This window comes from Pristis pectinata, chromosome 8 (assembly GCF_009764475.1).
Source record: "Pristis pectinata isolate sPriPec2 chromosome 8, sPriPec2.1.pri, whole genome shotgun sequence".
NCBI classification, from domain to species: Eukaryota; Metazoa; Chordata; class Chondrichthyes; order Rhinopristiformes; family Pristidae; genus Pristis; species Pristis pectinata.
Window position 1 is genome coordinate 4,869,173 of NC_067412.1, and position 24,637 is coordinate 4,893,809.

The window sequence follows — 24,637 nt, forward strand, 5'->3', positions numbered from 1 at the left end:
TTACATCTCAAATCAATTTGCAGTCGATGGTGTACTTATGGTGAATTATAATGTAATACTGCCTCGAAGCATCAGCCAAGGATTGTCCTCAAGCCTCTGGTGTAGGTCTTCAAACCCTCAATCTCAGAGGCAGGAGAGTTACCTGCTGAGACAGTGAGAACTCTGGAAATTACGGGTGTTTGTAGAATGCATTGGATGTGAGGAAAGTAGTTGTGTAAAGCTGGATCTGACATTAAGGTGGCTCTCTCCCAACCAGTTCCTCCCGCCAACTGTTATAAGACTATTGAACCATTCCCTAGTAGGATAAGATGGACTCTTGACCTCACAATCTACCTTGTTATGACCTTGCACCTTATTGTCTACCTGCACTGCACTTTCTCTGTAACTATAACACTTTATTCTGAGTTCTGTTATTGTTTTCCCTTGTACTACCTCAATGCACTGTTGTAATGAAATGATCTGTATGGACGGCAGGCAAAACAAAGTTTTTCACTGTACCTCGGTACATGTGACAATAATAAACTAATTTACCAATTCACTTTTGGCAAGAATTCTAATGATCAGTGAGGATTAAATTGATTGCTGTAGTCTGTGAATAGCAGTGTCAGTTATAGAGTCATAGAGCATACAGCAAGGAAACAGGCCCTTCGGCCCAACTGGTCCATGCTGACCAAGATGCCCCATCCAAGACAGTCCCATTTGCCAGCGTTTGGCCATAACCTTCTAAACCTTTCCGATCTATGTACCTGTCCAACTGTCTTTTAACAGTTGGAACAGAATGATATAAAATCAGTGCACCAGCAGTAAAGGGTGAGGATGAAATAGCACCAGTTACTTTACTGCCGCTTCTTTCTTCCCCTCTACTCCTCCTATCCCATTCGTTAATCTCCTCAACCTTCTAAATCCAAGGGACACAAACCAAATTTGTCTACTTTCTACCAGTTTTTTTAAGTATTCTCTATTTCATCCATTAATGCAGCACAGGAGACCACTCAGCTCATTGACCTTATTCCATCTCTTTTAAAGAGCGATCCAATCTGTCCCATTCGCTATAATCCTGCCGAATTTTCCCCTTTATCCAACTCCCTTTGGAGAGTTCCCGTTGAATCTGCTTCCACTGTCCTATCAGGCAGTGTGTCCCAGATCATAGCAACTCACGGCACTAGCGAAAAACTTTCCTCATGTTGTCTCTTACGCCTGTCGCACTTTGATCTCTGTCCTGTGGCAAGCGACTCTTTCGTTCTCCCTGTTCATTCCACCTAATGACAATGTGATGGTGAATGCCTTGATCAAACTCCTCTCATCCCCAGAGCTATTTCAGCTTTTTCACTCTCTCCACACAGTCAAACGGAACGGAAGCAGGCCCTTCAGCCCATCGAATCCACCCTGGCCGTCATACACCCATTTAGACTAGCCCTACACTAAGCCCATTTTAATTCCCTCCACATTCCCATCAACTCCCCCGAGATTCCACCATTCACCGACACACTAGGGGCAATTTACAGCGGGCAGTTGACCTACCAACCTGCACATCTTTGGGATGTGGGAGGAAACCGGAGCACCCGGAGAACTTGCCAACTCCACACAGACAGCACCTGAGGACAGGATTGAACCCGGGTCTCTGGCGCTGTGAGGCAGCGGCTCTACCTGCTGTGCCACTGTGCTGCCCAGTACAAAAACGATAAGACAAGATTTCTTTATTAGTCACACGTACATCGAAACACACAGTGAAATGCATCTTTTGTGTAGTGTCTGGGGGACAGCCTGCAAGCGTTGCCACGCTTCCGGCACCAACATAGCATGCCCACAGTTCCTAACCCATACGTCTTTGGAATGTGGGAGGAAACTGGAGCACCCGGAGGAAACCCACACAGACACGGGGAGAACGTACAAACTCCTTACAGACAGCGGCGGGAATTGAACCCGGGTCGCTGGCGCTGCCAATTCTTGTATTACAACGGCAACTGCACTTTAGTGGATACTTTTTTCACTGTAAAGACGTCACAGAAAGCAAATCATTCTTTATCAATAAATTCTCACAGCTCCCGTTGGCCAAACGTGAACCCTCAACAACTGTGTCCCTGAAAATTAATGGTTGTACGCAACTCAGTGCTTGATTGGTGAGAAGGAAGAATATGTTTCTCATTGACTTCCTGACAGCTCCTCACAATGTGCAAGTGCAGGAGGACCTGTGTTGTAGGGTCATTATTGCAAAGGGCAATCAGCAAAGCTGACACATCTGTACACCTCACACCCTGTTCTACTCATGTCCCGCACCATAAGAGAAATTACAGGTGCTGAGATCTCCCTCTATCCCAGCCAGAGCCAATTTAACCAGCCGGCAGGAAGTGTCAAAATTTAATAAGCTTTGCTCGAGTTGAAATTAGATTTGTTGTCATGGCACACACAGACTTTGGAACAGTTTGCACTTTTGCACTCAAATGTGAGACTTCAATGGATAGATGACAACCATCATGTATTTCTCTTCTCAAGTAATCATTTGGCGGTTCCTCAGATTGACAGCCTATTTACCTTTGAACAAGTTTGCTTCATTTCTTTGCCTTACAGATGGTTCAGCTGCGATTAACAAGCCTGTATGACCCTCTCTCAGCCAGTTCTACCATCATGCGTCATTCAATCTCTCTTGGTCTCCACCCTATCACGGACATTCTCTTTGTCCTCCTTACCTCCACAGTTTAAAACTTCCTAACTTTTCCCAGTTCTGGTAAGGCTACATCTGGAGCATTGCATTCAATTCTGGCCGCCCCATTACAGGAAGGATGTGGAGGCTTTGGAGAGGGTGCAGAAGAGGTTCACCAGGACGCTGCCTGGATTAGAGGGCATGAGCTATAAGGAGAGATTGGACACACTAGGGTTGTTTTCTCTGGAGCGGCAGAGGCTGAGGGGAGACCTGATAAGAGGTTTATAAGATTATGAGAGGCATAGATGGAGTAGACAGTCGGTATCTTTTTCCCAGGGTCGAAATGTCTAATACTAGAGGACATGCATTTATGATGAGAGGGGATACGTGGGGCAGGTTTTTTAACAGAGAGCGATGGGTGCCTGGAATGCACTGCCAGGGGTGGTGGTGGAGGCAGATACGATAGAGGCTTTTAAGAGTCTCTTAGGTAGGCACATGGATGTGCAGAGAATGGAGGGATATAGACCATGTGCAGGCAGAAGGGATTAGGTGTCAATTAGTTTGGCACAACATCGTGGGCTGAAGGGCCTGTTCCTGTGCTGTACTGTTCTATGTCCTATATTCTATAAGAACATAAGAAGATAAGAAATAGGAGCAGGAGGAGGCCATCTGGCCCGTCGAGCCTGCTCCGCCATTCAATAGATCATGGCTGATCTGGCCGCGGACTCAGCTCCATCTACCTGTCTTTTCCCCATAACCCTTAACTCCACTACTATGCGAAAATCTATTTAACTGTGTCTTAAATATATTTAATGAGGAAGCCTCTACTGCTTCCCTGGGCAGAGAATTCCATAGATTCACTACTCTCTGGGAAAAGCAGATTCTCCTCATCTCCGTCCTAAATCTATTCCCCCGAATCTTGAGGCCATGTCCCCTAGTTCTAGTCTCACCTACCAGTGAAAACAACCTTCCTGCCTCTATCTTATCTGTCCCTTTCATAATTTTATATGTTTCTATAAGATCCCCTCTCATTCTTCTGTATTCCAGTGAGTATAATCCCAGGTGACTCAACCTCTCCTCATAGGCTAACCCCCTCATCTCCGGAATCAACCTGGTGAACCTCCTCTGCACTGTCTCCAAAGCCAGTATATCTTTCCTTAAGTAAAGAGACCAGAACTGCACGCAGTACTCCAGGTGTGGCCTCACCAGTACCCTGTACAGTTGCAGCATAACCTCCCTGCTCTTAAATTCAATCCCTCTAGCAATGAAGGCCAACATTGCATTTGCCTTCTTGATAACCTGTTGCACCTGCAAACCAACCTTTTGCGATCCATGCACAAGCACTCCCAACTCCCTCTGCACAACAGCATGCTGCAATCTTTCACCACTTAAATAATAATCTGACCTTCTATTTTTCTTTCCAAAGTGGACGACCTCACATTTACCAACATTGTACTCCATCTGTCGGACCCTTGCCCATTCACTTACTTACCTATATCTCTCTGCAGACTCTCTGAATCCTCTGCACAATATAAAGTTTTACCAGGTCTCCCCTCAGCCTCCTACACTCCAGAGAAAACAACTCAGGTTTGTCCAACCTCTCTTTATAGCTCATACCCTCTATTCCAGGCAGCATCCTGGTGAGCCTTTTCTGCACCCTTTCTGCAGTCTCCACATCCTTCCTGTACTATCCCAGAGTGATAAGACAAATGAATGGTTCCCTTATACGATGAGATGGACTCTTGACCTCACAGTCTACCTTGTTATGACTTGCACCTTATTGTCTACCTGCAATGCACTTCCCTGTAGCTGTGACATTTTACTCTGTATTCTGTTACTGTCTTTACCCTGTACTACCTCAATGCACTCTGTACTAACTCAATGTATCTGCACTGTGTAATGAATTGATCTGTATGAATGGTATGCAAGACAAGTTTTTCACTGTACCTCAGTACAAGTGACAATAATAAACCAATACCAATACTGATAGTAATGTGGGTGACCAGAACTGCACACAAACTGGTCCAGCTTCACAGGAACTGATAGGGTGGAAGGTGAGGCTGGAGAGGGTAGGAGACAAAGTGTCAGGAAGAGGGGTTGGACATTTAGGACACAGGTGAAGAGAAATATTGTTATTCAGATAGTTGTGAACCTCCAAAATTCTCCACCTCTGCATTTAGTGGATCCAATGTTGTTGTACACTGAAGTCTGAGATCAGTAGGTTTTAGGCAAGTTATTGTAACGATTTCTCAACCAGAGGAAAAGTTCTGTGCATTTTGGAGGCAACGAATGGGTCGCTTTCTTCTTTCTATTGCACAAAGTATCCAGGATCGAAGGAAAGTATGTTGCCATTGACATTCACGGAGGAATATTGATCAGAGCAGAAGTGGCTTAGACTGCAGCTCCTGACTTTGAAATCTCTTCAAAGTGTCCACTTAACAGTTTTTTTTGGAGCAAATATTGTGTGATGGTTGAGAGATGAATACTGAGAGATAAACATTGAGCAGGACAGCACTGTTCTGTACTGAAGTATCGTCATGAGATCCTCTGTAGTGGTTAGCGTAACACTATTACAGCGCCAGCGACCTGGGTTCAATTGTGGCCGCTGTCTGTAAGGAGTTTGTACGTTCTCCCCGTGTCTGCATGGGTTTCCTCCGGGTGCTCTGGTTTCCTCCCACATTCCAAAGACGTACAGGTTAGGAAGTTGTGGGCGTGCTATGTTGGCGCCGGACGCATGGCGACACTTTCGGGCTGCCCCCAGAACACTCTACGCAAAAGCTGCATTTCACTGTGTGTTTCGATGTACATGTGACTAATAAAGATATCTTACACACACCAAGAAAGTAGACAGGAGCTTGGTCTCAAGTTCCCATCTGAAAGGCCCTGGATCCAACGGCCTGGAGATCCTATTGGTGGAGGATTGGGTTGGAGAGTGAACGGGGTACAGGATCAGCCAATGACATCGAATGGTGGAGCAACTCACCGAGACACAGGATCTATCTCTGCTTTCACTTTTTATGTGCTTAGCCTCTTTTTTGATCTGCAGCTGTAAAAACAGCATCAGCTTGGACTTGTTCGATGTCTTTAGTGAGGGGGTGGACACCAAGCCATGAGCGAGTGCAAGAGGTGGTTTTTAAGAAGGTTTTTTGGTAGATCCACAAGTGGGAACTCACTGAGCGGAAGAAAAGTGGTTCTGGGCATTGGATCCAGTTACTTTCAAATCCGCAGATTTTTTCAGGAGTCCAAGAATGAGTTGAAAACAATTCGGTGCTTCAGGAAGTTTTATTGGAAAAGTTTAAAACAAAGAAACAGTCACAGAGCACATGGCACTAGCTTTACTACTAGGAGATGAGCTGAGACAAAGGAACTAAAATGAGCTAGTATACCTGATATAAGAGGTGATCCTTAGCTAACAGAAGTCCAATCAGAAAATCTGTTGGATACCAGTGGCAAAACCAACCATTGAGAAAACACATATTCACCTGATGGATGAACCAATAAGCTAAGAAGCGGTTATACCTTGTGCAGCCACTTGAGGTGTATTAAACACTATACATGTGAAAAAAAAACTGCTTAAAACAGTCGAATCCAACATGGGCCTCAGTGTGACAGAGTGAGGGAGCAGGGAGAGCGGAAAGAGGGAATGCAGAAAGATGGATTGCCTCTGTGGATCAGTAGGTCCCAGCAGGATGAGGAGTTTAAATCTATGTTGTTGTGGGAATGGATCCGTCTCTGTCACTAAGCCACAGAACTAATGGGAGAGCAGGACCCAGCGAAGGGCAGTGGACAGCAGAACTTTATGGTCCTGATGCAGGGTTTTGAACCAAAACGTTGATATTACCTTTTGTCCCACAGATGCTGCTCGACCCGTTGAGTTCCTCCAGCAGATTGTTTGTTGCGCCAGAACATTTTGGACAATCTGTGGTCCATGGATATAGAAGAATGGGAAGGCAGTTGATGACAGGACTGGTCTGTTGGCTAAAATATACATATAATCACCACACCATCAACCCGGATATTATGTGGATTTGGAGCATCTTTGTAGGATAGAACACAACTATCGTCTCCTTGAGAACACTGCCTGAAAAATACTCTGGGGCAAATGATTGTCATTGTGGGTTGTGGGTTCACCATTGGGACCTGGCCAATTTTCCAAAGAATTGATTTTTGATTTTGGGTATTTAGGGTTGCCAAGAAAGTAAGATGGAGTGAGAGGGGTTGAGGGAGTTGGGATCTTCCCAGCCATAAGACCATCAGATATAGGAGCAGAATTAGGCCATTCAGCCCATCGAGTCTGCTCTGCCATTCAATCATGGCTGATTTCTTTTCAACCCCATTCTCCCGCCTCCTCCCCGTAACCCTTAACCCCCCCCTTACCAACCAAGAACCTGTCAATCTCTGCCTTATACCCAGTGACGTGGCCTCCACAGCCGTCTGTGGCAATGAATTCCACAGATTCACCGCCCTCTGACTGAAGAAATTCCTCCTCATCTTAGTTCTAAAGGGACGTCCTTTTATTCTGAGGCCGTGCCCTCGGATCCTAGACTCTCCTTCTGATGGAAACATCCTCTCCACGTCCGCTCTATCCAGGCCTTTCAGTACTTGGTAGGTTTCAATAAGATCCCCCCTTCATCCTTCTGAACTCCATCCAGTACAGGCCCAGATCATACATTAAGCAATGTATTTGGACATTTGAACATTGTCTTTCAGATGAGACATTAGTCCAAGACCCTGAGGAGATGTAGAAGATCTCATGACAACATTTTGATACAGAGCCAGGAAGCTCTTCCTTATGTCCCGGTCAATAGACTCATAGAGTGGTACAGCACAGAAACAGGCCCTTTGGCCCACCATGTCCATGCTGACCTTTTTGCCCATTGACACTAATCCCATTTGCCTGCATTAGGACCGTATCCTTCTATGCCTTGCCTATTTTAGTGTCTGTCTAAATGCTTCTTAAACACACCCATTGTATCTGATTCCACTACCTCTGGCAGTGAGTTTCAGATGTCAACCACTTTCTGTGTAAAAAAACTTACCCTTCAAATCCCCTTCCTCTCATCTTTTGAATACCCCTATCTATGCCTCTCATAATCTTCTATACTTCTATCAGGGTCATCCCTCAGCCTTCTTCATCCCAGGGAGAAGAAGCCCAGCCTCTCCAATCTCTCCCCAGAACCAAAGTCCACCAATCCAGGCAACACCCCAGTGAATCCCCTCTGCACTCTCTCCAGCACAATCACATCTCTCAACCATCACACAATATTTCCTCAAAATAAAGACTGTTAAATGGAGTCTTTGAAGAGATTTCAAAGTCAAGAACTGCAGTCCAAGCTGCTTCCATGCTGATCAAGACTCCTCCGTGGGTCTCGGAAGCAATATACTTTCCTTTGATCCTGGATGCTCTGTGGGGTAGAAAGAAGAGTCTGAGCCATGTGATCATTCATTGCCTCTAAAATGCACAGAACATTTCTTCTGGTTGAGAAACTGTCGCAATATCTTCCCACATTAAAAGTGACGCCTGTCTCCATCTCTGCACGCATTAACCCACACAAGATACACGTGTTTTAATTCTGAAACCTTTGCTGTGAGACTAAGGTTGCTCCAGGGTGTAGAATCCTAATGTTAAATTGGTAAATTGGTTTATTATTGTTACATGTACCGAGGTACAGTGAAAAACTTTGTTTTGCATGCCATCCATACAGATCATTTCATCACATTGGTGCACTGAGGTAGTACAAGGGAAAACAATAACAGAATAAAGTGTTACAGTTACAGAGAAGGTGCAGTGCAGGCAGACAATAAGGTGCAAGGTCACAATGTGGTAGATTGTGAGGTCAAGAGTCCATCTTATCGTACTAGTTCAATAGTCTTATAACAGTAGGATAGAAGTTGTCCTGGAGCCTGGTAGTACGTGCTTTCAGACTTTTGTATCTTCTGCCTGATGGGAGAGGGGAGAAGGGAGAATGTCCAGGGTGGGTGGGGTTTTTGATTATGTTGGCTGCTTTTCCAAGGCAGCAAGAAGTGTAGACACAAGAGATTCTGCAGGTGCTGGAATCTGGAATCTAGTCCTGACGAAGGGTCTCGACCCAAAACGTCGACTGTTTATTTCCCTCCATTGATGCTGCCTGACCCGTTGAGTTCCTCCAGCATTTGAGAAGTGTAGACAGAATGTTGCATTAGTGTCAGTCCCCTAGCCAGGCCGTTAGGTAGGATTCCACAGTCATAGAGTCATACAGCACAGAAACTGGCCTTTCGGCCCTACTTGTCAGTGCTGGACAGAATGTCCATCTCAGCCAGTCCCATTTGCCCGCATTTGACCCATATCCCTTTTGAACCTTTCCTATCATGTTTCAGTCCAAACGTCTTTTAAATATTGTTATTCTACCTGCCTCAACCATTTTCTCTGGCAGCTCGTTCCATATACTCACCACCCTCTGTATGAGTAATAGGAGTTCCTATTAAATCTGTCCCCTCTCACCTTAAGCCTCTAACTCTTGATTCCCCAACCCAGGGACAAAGACTGAGTGCATTCACCCTATCTGTGCCCCTCATGATTTTATACACCTCTATAACATCACCTCTCAGTCTCTTAGGCTCCAGGGAATAAAGTCCTAACCTGCTCAACCTCTTCCTATAACCCAGGCCCTCGAGTCCATTGCCCGGAATTCCCAGGGTTGGGCCTTTGTTCCGGGTAATGGTAAGGGGGAGAGGTGGATGGGGTACGACTCGTGGCCGGGCAGTGGGGTGCTGATGTTTTCTGACTGACTGTGTGGAGTCCTGTCGATAATTCCTGCTCCCCCTGAATCCCCAAATAAACGTGACTTACCTGGGTTCCGACCCTGGACCCTCCTCTGCTGCCGAACTGTTTTTACCAGCCGTCCACGTTCTTCACCCTTGCCTTTGTCCAACATTGATTGGTACCCCATCCCTCGAACACCCCATCCCTCGACCACCCCATCCCTCGACCACCCCATCCCTCGACCACCCCATCCCTCGACCATCCCATCTCTCGACCACCCCATCCCTCGATCACCCCATCCCTCGATCACCCCATCCCTCGACCATCCCATCTCTCGACCATCCCATCTCTCGACCACCCCATCCCTCGATCACCCCATCCCTCGATCACCCCATCCCTCGACCATCCCATCCCTCGACCATCCCATCCCTCGACCATCCCGTCCCTCGACCACCCCATCCCTCGACCACCCCATCCCTCGACCATCCCATCCCTCGACCATCCCGTCCCTCGACCACCCCGTCCCTCGACCATCCCATCCCTCGACCATCCCGTCCCTCGACCATCCCATCCCTCGACCATCCCATCCCTCGACCACCCCATCTCTCGACCATCCCATCCCTCGAACACCCCATCCCTCGACCACCCCATCCCTCTCCATCTCTTGTCTCCCTCCATCACATCTGCATTCCCCTCCTAATCTACCTTTCCGACCTCCCATCTTTTCCCTCATCTCACCTGCCCTCCCCACTTTAATTCGTGCATTTTTCTGCACCCCCCCCCACTCACACTGCCCTGCCCTATAACACATCTACCTCACTCCTGCCAATTCTGTTCCTCACCCACTTCCTCTGGCAGCTCGTTCCATATACTCACCACCCTCTGTGTGAAAATTTCTCCATCTCTGTCTCTCTACCTTTCCTCCCTGCCAGTCCTCCCTCCTGCTCCCCTCCTTCCCTTTCCCACATTTCCTTCATTTTCCTCTTTCATCCCTTCCTCTCCTCTTTAGTCCCTCCCCTCTCCTCCTCCTGTCCCTCCTCCCCATCCACTCCCTCCTCCATGAAGGCATGTTGGCCTTCATTAGTCGGGGGATTGAGTTGAAGAGCTGTGAGGTAACGTTGCAGCTCTATAAAACCCTGCTTAGACCACACATAGAATATTGTGCTCAGTTCTGGTCGCCTCATTATAGGACGGATGTGGAAGCTTTAGAGAGGGTGCAGAGGAGATTTACCAGGATGCTGCCTGGATTGGAGAGCATGTCTTATGAGGATAGAGTGAGTGAGCTAGGGCTTTTCTCTTTGGAGAGGAGGAGGATGAGAGGTGACCTGATAGAGCTGTACGAGATGATAAGAGGCATAGATCGAGTGGACAGCCAGGGACTTTTTCCCAGGGTGGAAATGGCTAACACGAGGGGGGCATAATTTTAAGGTGATTGGAGGAAAGTACAGGGGGGATATCAGAGGTTAGTTTTTTACACAGAGAGTGGTGGGTGCCTGGAATGCACTGCCAGGGCTGCTGGCAGAGGCAGATAGACTAGGGACATTTAAGAGACTCTTAGATAGGCACATGAAAAATAGAGGGCTATGTGGGAGGGAAGGGTTAGATTGATCTTAGAGCAGGTTAAAAGGTCGGCACAACATTGTGGGCCGAATGGCCTGCACTGTGCTGTAGTGTTCTATGTCCTCCCTCTCCGATCTGTCTCCTTCCATCTCCCTCTCCCCTCCAACCTCTCTTCCCATTGCCCCTCTTCCCCCCTCTGCTCGCCTTGCCCTTCCCCCCTCTACCCCCTTCCTCCTGCATCCCGAGGAGAGGTTCGAACCTCCCCCATCCCCTCCCGGCACCTCTCACAGCGCTGGTCACAGATGCCCTCATCAAAGCCGAAGGACTCATTGCTTTTTCAAAACAAGCGTCGTCGGTGAAAGCAAGAAATGAAAGACGGAGCAGTGTGCCGAGTTTCCTGTTTGCTTGGTAGTTCAATAGCTCTGGATGAATAATTTATGAAGGAGCCTTTTCATCGTTGTGCAGTCCGAATCCCACACTTTGCTTTCAGCAGGCAAGGGAAGCATTTGTAACCTTTCCCGTTACATGGGGCATGAATGCCAAAACACGCACTGTGGGGCCCGGCACTGACCTTCGGAGGTAGAGCATTTTGTTCATGAAATAAGCTGGAGTGAAGTGTCCCCGATCATTTGTGCACCATTATTTATCCTGCATTGAAAAGCATAATGGAATAAAAAAGATGCACAGAGGGATGTAGTAAAAGCCACAGAGGGAGATAAGTGGTTATAAAATGTAATTAGGTTCTCTTAACGCCCATGGTGCTGGGTATCTGGAATTAGTCAGGAGCTTCGAGTAAGTCACAAGGAAAGAGAACTGCTTTAATTCCCCATCCCACTCTGACCTCCTGCAGTGTTCAAGAAAGCCAAAGCAAGCTCGAGAAACTGCCCCTGATCTTCCGACAGGAGCCATAGGGTCATCCGGCACTGGAACAGGTCCTTCTGGCCCAACTCACCCATGCTGACCAAGATGCCCATCTAAGCCAGTCGCATTTGCCCGCGCTTGGCCCATATCCCTCGAAACCTTTCCTATCCATGTACCTGTCCAAGTGTTGTTATTGTACCTGCCTCAACCACTTCCTCTGGCAGCTCATTCCATGTACTCACCACTCTCTCTGTGAAAAATTTGCCCCTCAGGTTCCTAGTAAATCTTTCCCCTCTCACCTTAAACCTATGCCCTGTAGTTTTTGGTTCTCCTTCCCTGGGAGAAAGACTGTGTGCATTCACTCTATCTGTGTCGCTTATGATTTTATACACCTCTGTAAGGTCACCCCTCAGTCTCCTACTCTCCAAGGAATAAAGTCCTAGCCTGTCCAAGCCCTCCCCGTAACCTCATCCCTCGAGTTCTGGCAACATCCTCGTAAATCTTTTCTTCACTCATCCCAGCTTAATTTCCTATAGCAGGGTGACAAAAACTGAACACAGTACTCCAAGTGTGGCCTCACCAATGTCTTGTACAACTGCAACATAACATCCCAGCTTCTGTACTCAGTGCCCTGACTGAAGGCCAGTGTGCCAAAAACTCCTTCACCAACCTATCACCACTTTCAGGGAGCTATGTACTTGTACTCCTAGGTCCCTCTGTTCTACAACACTGTCCAGGGCGCTACTGTTCACTGTGAAAGCCCTACCCTGATTTGACTTCCTAAAGTGCGACACCTCGCACTTATCTGAATTAAACCCCGTTTGCCAATCTTTGGCCCACTTACCCAGCTGATCAATATCCTGCTGTAATTCTTGACAATCTTTACTATCTAATATACCATCTATTTGGAACTCAACAGTGAATTCAACATTTTCAGATAACCAGCCATTCCAGTTTGTTTCAGAATGTGTACTGGGTTAGAAGGTGTGCAGGGCAGGAGGTTAAGTGCCCTAGTGTGTGGGTGAGGGGTAGAATCTGGGGGGAGTTGATGTGAATGTGGGGAGAATGAAATGGATTAGGGTAGGATTAGTGTTAATGGGTGTTTCATGGTCAGTGCGGACTTGGTGTGATGGTCTAGAGCACAACACATAGTCTAAATGGAGACACAAGAGATTGCAGATCCTGGAATCTGGACTAACAAACAAGATGCTGGAGGAACTCAGTGGGTCAGGCAAAACAAGCTTGAGACACAGTATAAATAACGGCAGGCACGGTGGTGTAGCGGTTAGCAAAATGCTATTACAGCGGCAGCGACCCGGGTTCAATTCCGGCCACTGTCTGTAAGGAGTATCTACGTTCTCCCCGTGTCTGTGTGGGTTTCCTCCGGGTTGCTTCGGTTTCCTCCCACGTTCCAAAGACGTACGGGTTAGGCAGTTGTGGTGTCATCATATCAGGCAGTACCCGTGGGAAGGACATGATTAACGTTTCAGGTTGATGATCTTTGACCAGAACCTGGATTTAATCTGAAATGTTAATTCTGTTTCTCTTTCTACAGACGCTGTTTGATCTGATGAGTGTTTCCAGAATTTTCTGGTTTTGATCAAGCAAAGAGAGATCAGAAAATTCATCCCGAATTACAAGTGCTAAAGCTAATATATAGTCATGCTTACCAAACTGGAAACAATGGAATGAATTTCTGAGAAATTACAGTACATTGGAACTACTTTATAGTGTGTTTCTCACCATAAAACAGGCATGAGTTTCTTGGCACCTGATGATGTGTCTGGAGAGCTGTCAGTGGATTTCTGTGGATTTAAGATAAGATTTCTTTATTAGTCACATGTACATCAAAACACACAGTGAAATGCATATTTGCGTAGAGTGTTCTGGGGGCAGCCCGCAAGTGTCTCCACGCTTCCGGCGCCAACATAGCACACCCACAACTTCCTAACCAATAGGTCTTTGGAACGTGGGAGGAAACCAGAACACCCTGAGGAAACCCAAGCAGACACGGGGAGAACGTACAAACTCCTTACAGGCAGTGGTGGGAATTGAACCCGGGTCACTGGTGCCGTGACAGCGTTACGCTAACCGCTACAGTACCTGGGCCCAGCACATAAATGCAATCGTGAAGGAGGTGCATCAGCATCTCTACTTCCTTTGAAGCTTAGGGAGATTCATCATGTCACCAAATACTCTAACAGACTTCAACACCGTTGAAAGTATCCTGACAGGTTGCATCAATGGCCTGATACGGTAATTCCAATGCACAGGAACACAAGAGACTGCAGAGAGTAGTGGACGCAGCCTGGTCCGTCACAGGCACGGCCCTCCCCACCACTGACAGCATCTACAGGAGGTGCTACCTCAAGAAGGCGGCATCTGTCATCAAAGATCCCCACCATCCGGGCCACGCGCTCTTCTCGCAGCTACCATCGGGCAGGAGGTACAGAAGCCTGAAGTCCCACACCACCAGGTTCAGGAACAGCTACTTTCCTACAGCACATGAGGTTCTTGAACCGACCTGCACAACCCTAACCCTACCTCAGCAATGGAACACTATGGACACCTCTTGCACTGCCATGGACTTGTCTCTGACTGTGTTTATTTGGCATTAATGTCTTGTTTCGCACAGTCCTTTGTTCTTCACCATCTGGTATCATTTATATTCTGTGTGTTGTCTGAACCCATGTGCCTGTGATGCCACTGTAAGCACGTTTTTCATTGTACCTGTACCTCACTGTACATGAAAGTAAACTCAGCTTGACTTAACACATTAAGGGCTGTTAGCACATCTACAAGGTCATGGATGGAGTAGACTGGGTTCACATGTGGTCCCATTTGTGGATGGTTCAAAGACCTGGGGTAAAGAGCTTTTGGACAATAGCCACAAGGGAGATTTTGCCCAAATAGTAGAGCAGCTGCTCACAGCGCCAGTGATGCAGGTTCGATCCTGACCTCTGGTTCTATCTGTGTGGAGTCTGCACGTTCTTCCCGTGATTGCATGGTTTTTCTTGGGTGCTCCAGTTTCCTCCCACATCCCAAAGACATGGGGGGAGGTGTGGGGAGGGGGTTGGAAGGTTAATTGTTTGCTCTAAGTTGCCCCTCGCATGTTGGTGGGTGGTAGAAACTGGGGGCAGTTAATGGGAATGTGGACCATATAGGTTAATGGGACAATGGGATTGGTCTGTGAGCTAGCATCGACTTGATGGGCTGAATGATCTCCTTTTATGTCGTAAGCAAATATGGAGATAACAGGGTGCTGGAAATGTGTCAAGAAGGAATAAGAAAGTCACTGGAGGAAAAATAAGTTTCAGATCCATGAGAATGACAGGATCCTCAGATGGGAGTTGTCATAGATTCGAAGGATCAAATGTATTGCAATGATTCTGTGGGTCTCTGAGAATTATCATTGTTTCAATAATGAGGGCATAGCTTTTAGGTGACAGCCCAATTGTGTTAGGTTGAGTGGTGAGCAACTGATGCAGCCTGTCGCAAAGTCTGGTTCAACCTCCATGAGTGACAGTTCTGAGAGCGCTCTGATTTTCAGAGAGAACGTGTCCCATTGTGTTATCGTTGTGCTGCCTTAATATGCAACAACACATGTGGGTTTGCATTTGCCAAGGCCACATAGAAGTTGTTTACTTTGCTTCAAGCCCTTCAGCCTTTCTCCCTGCACTACGAGCCTTAGTTTAGTCTTTTAAATGTGTCAAGTGGCCTTGTAGGCTGCTGTCTCCTTATCGTGGTATGAGTCATTGGATTACAGCGTTGTAGAAATTTATGGCATAAGTGAAGGCTATTTGGCCCATCATGTCCATGCCAGTCTAATCCCATTTCCCAGTCTCGTTCTCTAGCCCAGTCCATCAGCAGCTTATCCAGGGTATTTTTCAAAGTACAAGAGTTGGGATGTTATGCTGCAGTTGTACAAGACGTTAGTGAGGCCATAGCTGGAGTATTGTGTTCAGTTTTGATCACCCGATTATAGGAAATATGTCAATAAGCTGGAAAGAGATGTTGCCAGGACTTGAGGGTCTGAGATATAGGGAGTGATTGGGCAGGCAAGGACTTCACTCCTTGGAGTGTAGGAGACTGAGGGGTGACCTTAAAGAGGTGTATGAAACCATGAGGGGCATAGATAGGGTGAATGCATACAGTCTTTTTCCCAGGGAAAGGGAGAGCTTTAAAAGGGACCTGAGAGGCAACTTCTTCACGCAGAGGGTGGTGAGTGTATGGAACGAGCTGCCAGAGGAAGTGGTTGAGGCGGGTACAATAACATTTAAAAGACACTTGGACTGGTACACGGAGAGAAAAGGGTTTAGAGATATACAGGTCAAATGCAGGCAAATGGGACTAGCTCAGATGGACATCTTGCCCAGCACGGACAAGTTAGGCCGAAGGGCCTGTTTCCGTGCTATGTGACTCTATTGGAGCCTCCATACCAGGCGGTGATGCAACCAGTCAGAATGCAATGTAACTGATCTATATTCTGCTGTATCCTTTGACAGCTCTATACACAACTCCACCAATCTTTGTGTCATTTGCAAACTTACTAATCCACCCATCTCCAATTTCATCCAAGTCACATATACATCACAAACAACAGAGGTCCCAGCACTGATACCTGTGGAAAACCACTGGTTGCAGACCTCCAGCCAGAATAACGCCCCTCCACCACTACTCCCTGTCTTCTACGGACAAGCCAATTCTGAATCCAAACCACTAAATCACTGTGGATCCCATGCATCTTAATCTTCTGGATCAGGTTACCATGAGGGACCTTGTCAAATGTACGATTCTAAACTCCAAAGCACCGGGACATCCTGACTACTGCATAACAAACTTTTTCCTATTCTGGTAAATCTCCTCTGCAGCCTCATCAAGGTCTGGACGCCCCCCCTGTACTGTGTGCCTGGAACTTACAGTCAGAGAGTCATACAGGACCTTCACCCACCACATTGGAGCTGACCTTATTTACTAATCCTGCACCACTCCCATTTTTAATTCTTCCCATTAACTCCCCCCAGATTCTATCACACACCTACACATTGGGGGCAATTTACAGAGGCAAATTAACCTATCAACCTGCACGTCTTTGCAATGTGGGAGGAAACCAGAGTAGCTGGAGGAAACACACACGGTCACAGAGAGAACGTGCAAACTCCACACTGGCAGTACCTGAGGTCAGGGTTGAACCTGGGTCTCTAGCGCTGTGAGGCGGTAGATCTAGCCCACTGGTCATCATACTCCAGCTGAGGTCATTGCTCAGTTGAAGAGTAAACAGCTGATGCTGCCGTATTACATAGGAAACAACAGCTCTGAAACATGTCATTCGCTCCATCATGTTTATGTCGGCATTTATGCAAATCCTGAGCCTCCTCGCCCCAGCCAATCACAGTGAACGGTTGAGTGAAATAGCAGGAGCCTGGCTGGAGAGGAAATAGGTTCTATCAAAACCTTTCTCCCTTGTTGTCTATCCAACTTCCCCTTAAATGTATCATTTCTCCTTGTCTCAACACCTCCTGTGGGAGTGAGTTGGTATTGGAATTGGTTTATTATTGTCACTTGGACCGAGGTACAGTGAAAAACTTGTCTTGCGTACCGACCGTACAGGTCAATTCATTACACAGTGCAGTTACATTGAGTTAGTACAGAGTGCATTGAGGTAGTACAGGTAAAAACAATAACAGTACAGAGTAAAGTGACACTCCACTGCTCCACTGTTCCCCTCTTCCCTCCCCACCTCCCTTATCTGGTTCCACGCTCCACCTTCCTCTCTTATCAGATTCCACCAGCTGTAGCCCCCTGTCACCTCCACCTCTCACCTCCCGGCCTCTGTCGCTGTTCCCACTCTCTCCTCCTCCATCTGCCTATCACCCCACCCCCCTTCACCCGGATCCACCTATCACCTGCCAATTTCCCTCCACCTCTTATTACTGTCTATCCCCCCTCTACTCTTTCAGTCCAGAAGGGTCTTGACCCGAACTGTTGACCATCCCTTTCCATCCACAGATGCTGCCGGTCCTGCCGAGTTCCTCCAGCATCTTGTTTTTTGCTCCAAATTCTACTTGTTCCCTGGATGAAGATGTTTCAGTGATGATGAAATTAAATAGAATGACTCACCCCTCAGCCTCCTTGTTTCAAGAGGAAAGAGCCCGTTAATAAGTGTTAAAGTGGTCATGCTCTCTCTAAAACAAGTCTTTGTATAATCAGGTACACTTCTGGTGGTATCCAGCTGTTTAATATCATGCAGGGTTGAGACAGAATTATTAGAAGCTGCTTCCGATGGATCGGAGGGTTAATAATGTAAGGACACAGACTGGCAAAGCAAAGGAAATGTTTTGCAGTAACTAGGATTAACAGTCCAGTCTTATGACTTTGAATCTTGTCATAGCAGTTTACTTACATTGAACATGGAACAGTGCAGCACAGGAACAGGCCCTTTGCCCCTTGATGCTGACTGAACTAATTAAACTAGTAATTTAACGCCCAACTGAATTAGTCCCTTCTGCCTACACATGTCCATATTCCACCATTTTCTGCATATTCATGTGTCTATCTAAGAACCTCTTAAACGCCTCTATTGTATCTGCCTCCACCCCCACCCCTGGCACCACATTTCAAGCACCCACCGCTCTTTGTGTAAAAAACTTGCCCCACAAATCTCCTCTGAACTTACCCCCTCTCTCCTTAAATGCATGCCCTCTAGTATTAGACATTTCGACCCTGGGAAAAAGATACTGGCTGTATATTCTACCTATGCACCTCATAATCATATAAAATTCTATTAGGTCTCCCCTCAGCCTCCGCCGCTCCAGAGAAAACAACCGAACCTCTCTTCATAGCACGTGCCCTCTAATCCAGGCAGCATCCTGGTGAACCTCTTCTGCACCCTCTCCAAAGCCTCCACATCTTTCCTCACATGAGGCAACCAGAACCGAATGCAATACTCCAGATGTGGCCTAACCAGAGTTTTATAAAGCTGAAACATAACTTCCTGACTCTTGAACTCAATGCCTTGACTAATAAAGACAGGCATGCTATAAACCTCTTTACCACCCTATCAACTTGTACAGCCACCTTCAGGGAGCTATGGACTTGGACCCCAAGATCCTTCTGTACATCCCTCTGCCCATAACTGATCTATATCCCACTGTGTCCTTTGGCAGTCTTCTACGCTATCCACAATGCCACCAATCTTTGTATTGTCTGCAAACTTCCCAACCCATCCATCCATGTTTTCATCCAAGTAATTGATATATATCACAAACAGCAGAGGTCCCAGTATGGAGCCCTGCAGAACACTACTAGTCACAGACATCCAACCAGAATAAGTTCCAGCCTTCCCTTACGGACATCTCACCGCGCTGGAAGACCAACAAGTTTCGGGCAGACCAAAGGACGTCTTTCACCGGGCTGACGATCTTCCAGCAGCGCTTGACGTCCGTCTCCGTGTGTGTCCCTGGCAGTAGCCCGTAGATCAGAGAGTAGATAACCCTTGCGACATTGGAAGCTTTTTGTTCCCGACATTTCCAAGAGCTCTGCCATCCCCAGGAAGACCAACTTGGAAACACAGATAACTAAAGGTTGTATTTCCATCACAAATACTCTGGAAGGGAAGTGACATTGTCTGATTAACGTGGAATAAAAGGAAACGTGAAGAGATAAAACTGGCCGGACAATACTCAGCTGTCGCGATAATTTTGTCCTGATTTAGTTACTGCCTTAAATGTCAGCGAGCTGACCAATTAAAGTTTTGCTTTGGCAGCTCCCTCAGACACTCTGAGCAACTGCTGCTGTACTAATCCATACAGATGAAGAAAGAAGATGAATAAATGCAGTGACTTTCATCATCTCAGGGTGTCCCGGCGTACTCCACAACCAATTAACCTCTTCTGGAAGTGCAGACACAGTTGCACTTTTTTCTTGTGCTTTTTTCTTTTTTCTTGTGAATGCTGCTTATCTGATGCTCTGCGTCTGCGATGCTGCTGCAAGTAAGTTTTTCCTTGCACCTGTGCACACATGCACTTGTGCATCTGACAATAAACTCGACTTTGACTTTAATCAGCTTACACAAGCTGGTGTTCTGTGATAACATCCCCAGGTGTATGGAGACCAACGTACACAAACTGGGTGATAGGGATTATTGTAGACAACTTGGGTTCAAGGAATCATTGCACCCTGGTGACTAACTTAGAGTCTTTGCTGGCAATCAATAATACTGTATATATCCACACTTTGCATAAAGAACTTGAATAAATTAATGTCAAAGTTTCTATTATTTGTCTTTGACTGGAGAGACTCAAGGGAGAGAAAGCATTTCAGGGACTACTTAATCTGATATACAATGTTCACTCTTAATCAGACGTGTCAATTCTCTGGTTTAAAGTGAAAAGGGAAGAGATAATGACACTCATTTTATACCACAGCAGTGTACATCGATAACAGTATACCCAGCAACAAATGATCTGCTGGGGAAACTCAACGGGTCAAACAGCATCTGTGGGAAGAAAGGAAATGTCGATGTTTCGGGTTGAAACCCTGCTTCAGGACCTGAATTGCTGACAATTCCTTTCCCCCCACAGGTGCTGCTCGACCCGCTGAGTTCCTCCAGCAGATTGTTTGTTGCTCCAGATTCCTGCATCTGCAATCTCGTGTGTCTCAACAGTATACCCAGGCTGCGTACATCGATTTCTGTTTACCTAGTCTGTTGACATTGATAATTGCACACCCAGGCAATTGTGAGCTGTTTACCCAATCTCTGTGGATTGCTAACTGTGTACCCAGACTGTGTGCATTGTTAACTGTGTACCCAGACTGTGTACATTGCTAACTGCGTACCCAGGCTGTGTACATTGCTAACTGCGTACCCAGGCTGTGTACATTGCTAACTGCATACCCAGACTGTGTACATTGCTCACTGTGTACCCAGACTGTGTACACTGCTAACTGCATACCCAGGCTGTGTACATTGCTAACTGTGTACCCAGTCTGTGTACATTGCCGTGTACCCAGACTGTGTGCATTGTTAATTGAATACTCAGACTGTGTACGTTGCTAACTGCGTACCCAGGCTGTGTACGTTGCTAACTGCATACCCAGGCTGTGTACATTGCTAACTGCGTGCCCAGACTGTGTACAATGCTAACTGCATACCCAGACTGTGCACATTGCTAACTGTGTGCCCTGACTCTGTATATAGCTAACTGCATACCCAGACTGTGTAGTTGCTAACTGTGTACCCAGACTGTGTACACTGTTAACTGTGTGCCCAGTCTGTGTACATTGCTGTGTACCCAGACTGTGTACATTGCTGTGTGCCCTGACTCTGTATATAGCTAACTGCATACCCAGACTGTGCACATTGCTAACTGTGTGCCCTGACTGTGTACATTGCTAACTGTATACCCAGACTGTGTACATTGCTAACTGCGTACCCAGGCTGTGTACATCACTAACTGCATACCCAGACTGTGTACGTTGCTCACTGTGTACCCAGACTGTGTACACTGTTAACTGCATACCCAGGCTGTGTACATTGCTAATTGCTTACCCAGACTGTGTACATTGCTAACTGCGTACCCAGGCTGTGTACATTCCTAACTGCATACCCAGGCTGTGTACATAGCTAACTGCATGCCCAGACTGTGTACAATGCTAACTGCATACCCAGGCTGTGTACATGGCTAACTGCGTGCCTAGACTGTGTATAATGCTAACTGCATACCCAGACTGTGCACATTGCTAACTGTGTGCCCTGACTGTGTACATTGCTAACTGCATACCCAGACTGTGTACATTGCTAACTGCATACCCAGACTGTGTACATTGTTAATTGTGTACCCAGACTGTGTACATTGCTAACTGCGTGCCCAGACTCTGTACATTGCTAACTGCGTACCCAGACTGTGTACATTGCTAACTGTGTACCCAGCCTGTGTACATTGTTAATTGTGTACCCAGGCTGTGTACATTGCTAACTGCGTGCCCAGACTCTGTACATTGCTAACTGCATACCCAGACTGTGTACATTGCTAACTGTGTACCCAGCCTGTGTACATTGTTTATTGTGTACCCAGGCTGTGTACATTGCTAACTGTGTGCCCTGACTGTGTACATTGCTAACTGCATACCCAGACTGTGTACATTGCTAACTGTGTGCCCTGACTGTGTACATTGCTAACTGCATACCCAGACTGTGTACATTGTTAATTGTGTACCCAGACTGTGTACATTGCTGTGTACCCAGACTGTGTACATTGTTAATTGCATACCCAGGCTGTGTACATTGCTAACTGTGTGCCCAGACTGTGTACATTGCTGCGTACCCAGACTGTGTACATTGCTAATTGCATACCCAGGCTGTGTGCATTGCTAACTGTGTGCCCAGGCTGTGTACATTGCTAACTGCATACCCAGGCTGTGTACATTGCGAGATGTGTATCCAGGCCACTGCGTACCCAGGCAGTGTACATTGACTCCTACATACCCAGACTGTGCACTCTCAGCTCAGCTACAGGTTGCTTATTCAAGTCCCATCTGTATTTGTCTTCCTCACCGAGTTCAAGGTCAAGAGGGGATTCCAGAGTCAGGACCCAGGCAGTTGGAGGTGTGGCCACAGCGGGAGAGTGGCGGAAACTGTGATGATCAACAGGCCAGAACAGGAGAAGCCACAGAAACCTCAAGAGGGGGCAGAGAAATTTGTAGAGAAAGGGAGCTGGTCGAATTGGTGCCTCTCTGTGTGAGCATTTGTCTTAAAGTCAGGAGAAGACAACAACTTAGCATCCCTGAAGTCCAACAATCCTCCTTAGGTGCCAGGTGCAGCCCAGATCCGTGGGGAGAAGGAGATGCTTTTGGTTGAAAACAGAACTTCACAAGGGTGACATGCCCTTTAGAGAGACTTTCCAGAAACAAAATATAAGTGCCACAGATGTGGGTTACCTCTACCTCCTATCTGCATACATTAATTGTCAAAGTCAAAGTGGAGTTTATTGTCATGTGCACAAGTCCATCTGTGCACAGGTGCAATGAAAAACTTACTTGCAGCAGCATCACAGGCACAGAGCATCAGATAAGCAGCATTCACAAGAAAAACGTATACTAAACATAAATTATACACAATTTTTACAAGAAAGAACACAATTAGAATAAAAACAACACAAGTCCACTTCAGTGCTGCAAATTGAACAAAGTGGTCATAGTGTTGCTAAACTGTGGTGATTAGGGTTGTGCAGGTTGGTTCAGGAACGGAATGGTTGAAGGGAAGTAGCTGTTCTTGAACGTGGTGTCCACTGCTCCCTGTAATCCTCGGTGAGGAAGTTGCGGGCATGCTATGTTGGTGCCAGAAACGTGGTGACACTTGCAGGCTGCCCCCCAGTGTATTCTCAGTAACGCAAAAAGACGCATTTTGTTGTGTGTTTCAATGTACATGTGACTAATAAATAGATATCTTATCTTATCTTATCTACCTTCCCTTGGACTGGGTTATACATAGAGAAAGTCACAGAGTCAGGGAGTAGTACGGCCCACCAAGTCCTCACCAACCATTGCCACCCAGTTACACTAATCCTACTCTAATCCCATTTTATTCCCCCCATCAACCCCCAGATTCAACCATTCACCTACACACTAGGGGCAATTTACAGCAGTCAGTTAACCTACCAATGCACATTATTGGGATATGGGAGGGAACTGGAGCACACGGAGGAAACCCATGCAGTCGCAGGGAGTACATGCGAACTCCACACTGACAGCAGCTGAGGTCAGGATTGAACCTATGTCACCAGCGCTGTGAGACAATGACTCCACTCAGTGCGCTATCCGAGTTTTAACACAAGTGCAGAAGGAAAATTCATTTTCCTGTCCATCCCATTCTCAGTGAGAAAATCAAAACCAGAAGATGCTGGAAATCAGAAATCTGTTCTACGTTCTGACATAGGGTCTTTTACCTGAGACATTCGCTCTACTTAGAGGGATATGGGCCAAACACAGACAAGCAGGACTAGCACAGTTTGGCAACTTGGTCAGTATGAATGAGTTGGACCGAAGGGTCCATTTCCATGCTGTATGGTTCTATGACTCTATTTCTCTCTTCACAGATGCTGCCTGACCTGCTGAGCGTTTCCAGCATTTTCTGATTTTATTTCGATATTTATGTTTATGTAGAATGTATGGGCAAAAATGGCTCACATGAGGGGACATAATTTTAAGGTGATTGGTGGAAGGTATAAGGGGGATGTCAGGGGTAAGTTTTTTACACAGAGAGTGGTGGGTGCGTGGAACGCACTGCCGGCAGAGGTTGTGGGGGCAGATATATTAGGGACATTTAAGAGACACTTAGATAGCCTCATGAATGATAGAGAAATGGGAGGGAGGGGTTAACATTTGGGAGGGAAGCGTTAAGTAGATATAATGCCTGCACAACATTGTGGGCAGAAGGGCCTGTACTGTGCTGTAGTGTTCTATGTTCTATGTATCTTCATTAAAGCTTTGAGAAGCCTGAAGCTTCTCTGATGCATGATCCCTTCCACGAAGATCGACAGCTCCCTTCACTAACTATCCGGCAGGATGTGCAGAAATTTCTTGTGTTTCTAGAACTATGTACTTACGTCAGTGTATAGTGTGTTGGTGTTGTTTCAATGGGCAGTACTCAATCAACCCTGAGCTTGGAGAATTATCCTGCTGAGGAGAATTTAGCCCATACCCCATCCTGCCTTGATGGGGTGACCTTTCTCAAAAGTGTTCTATCTTTTGGATTGAGGCAAAACCAATCTGCCCTCACAGATGTAAATAAAGAAAAAAGTAATCCCATGGCACTGTTTAAAAGGAGAGCAGGT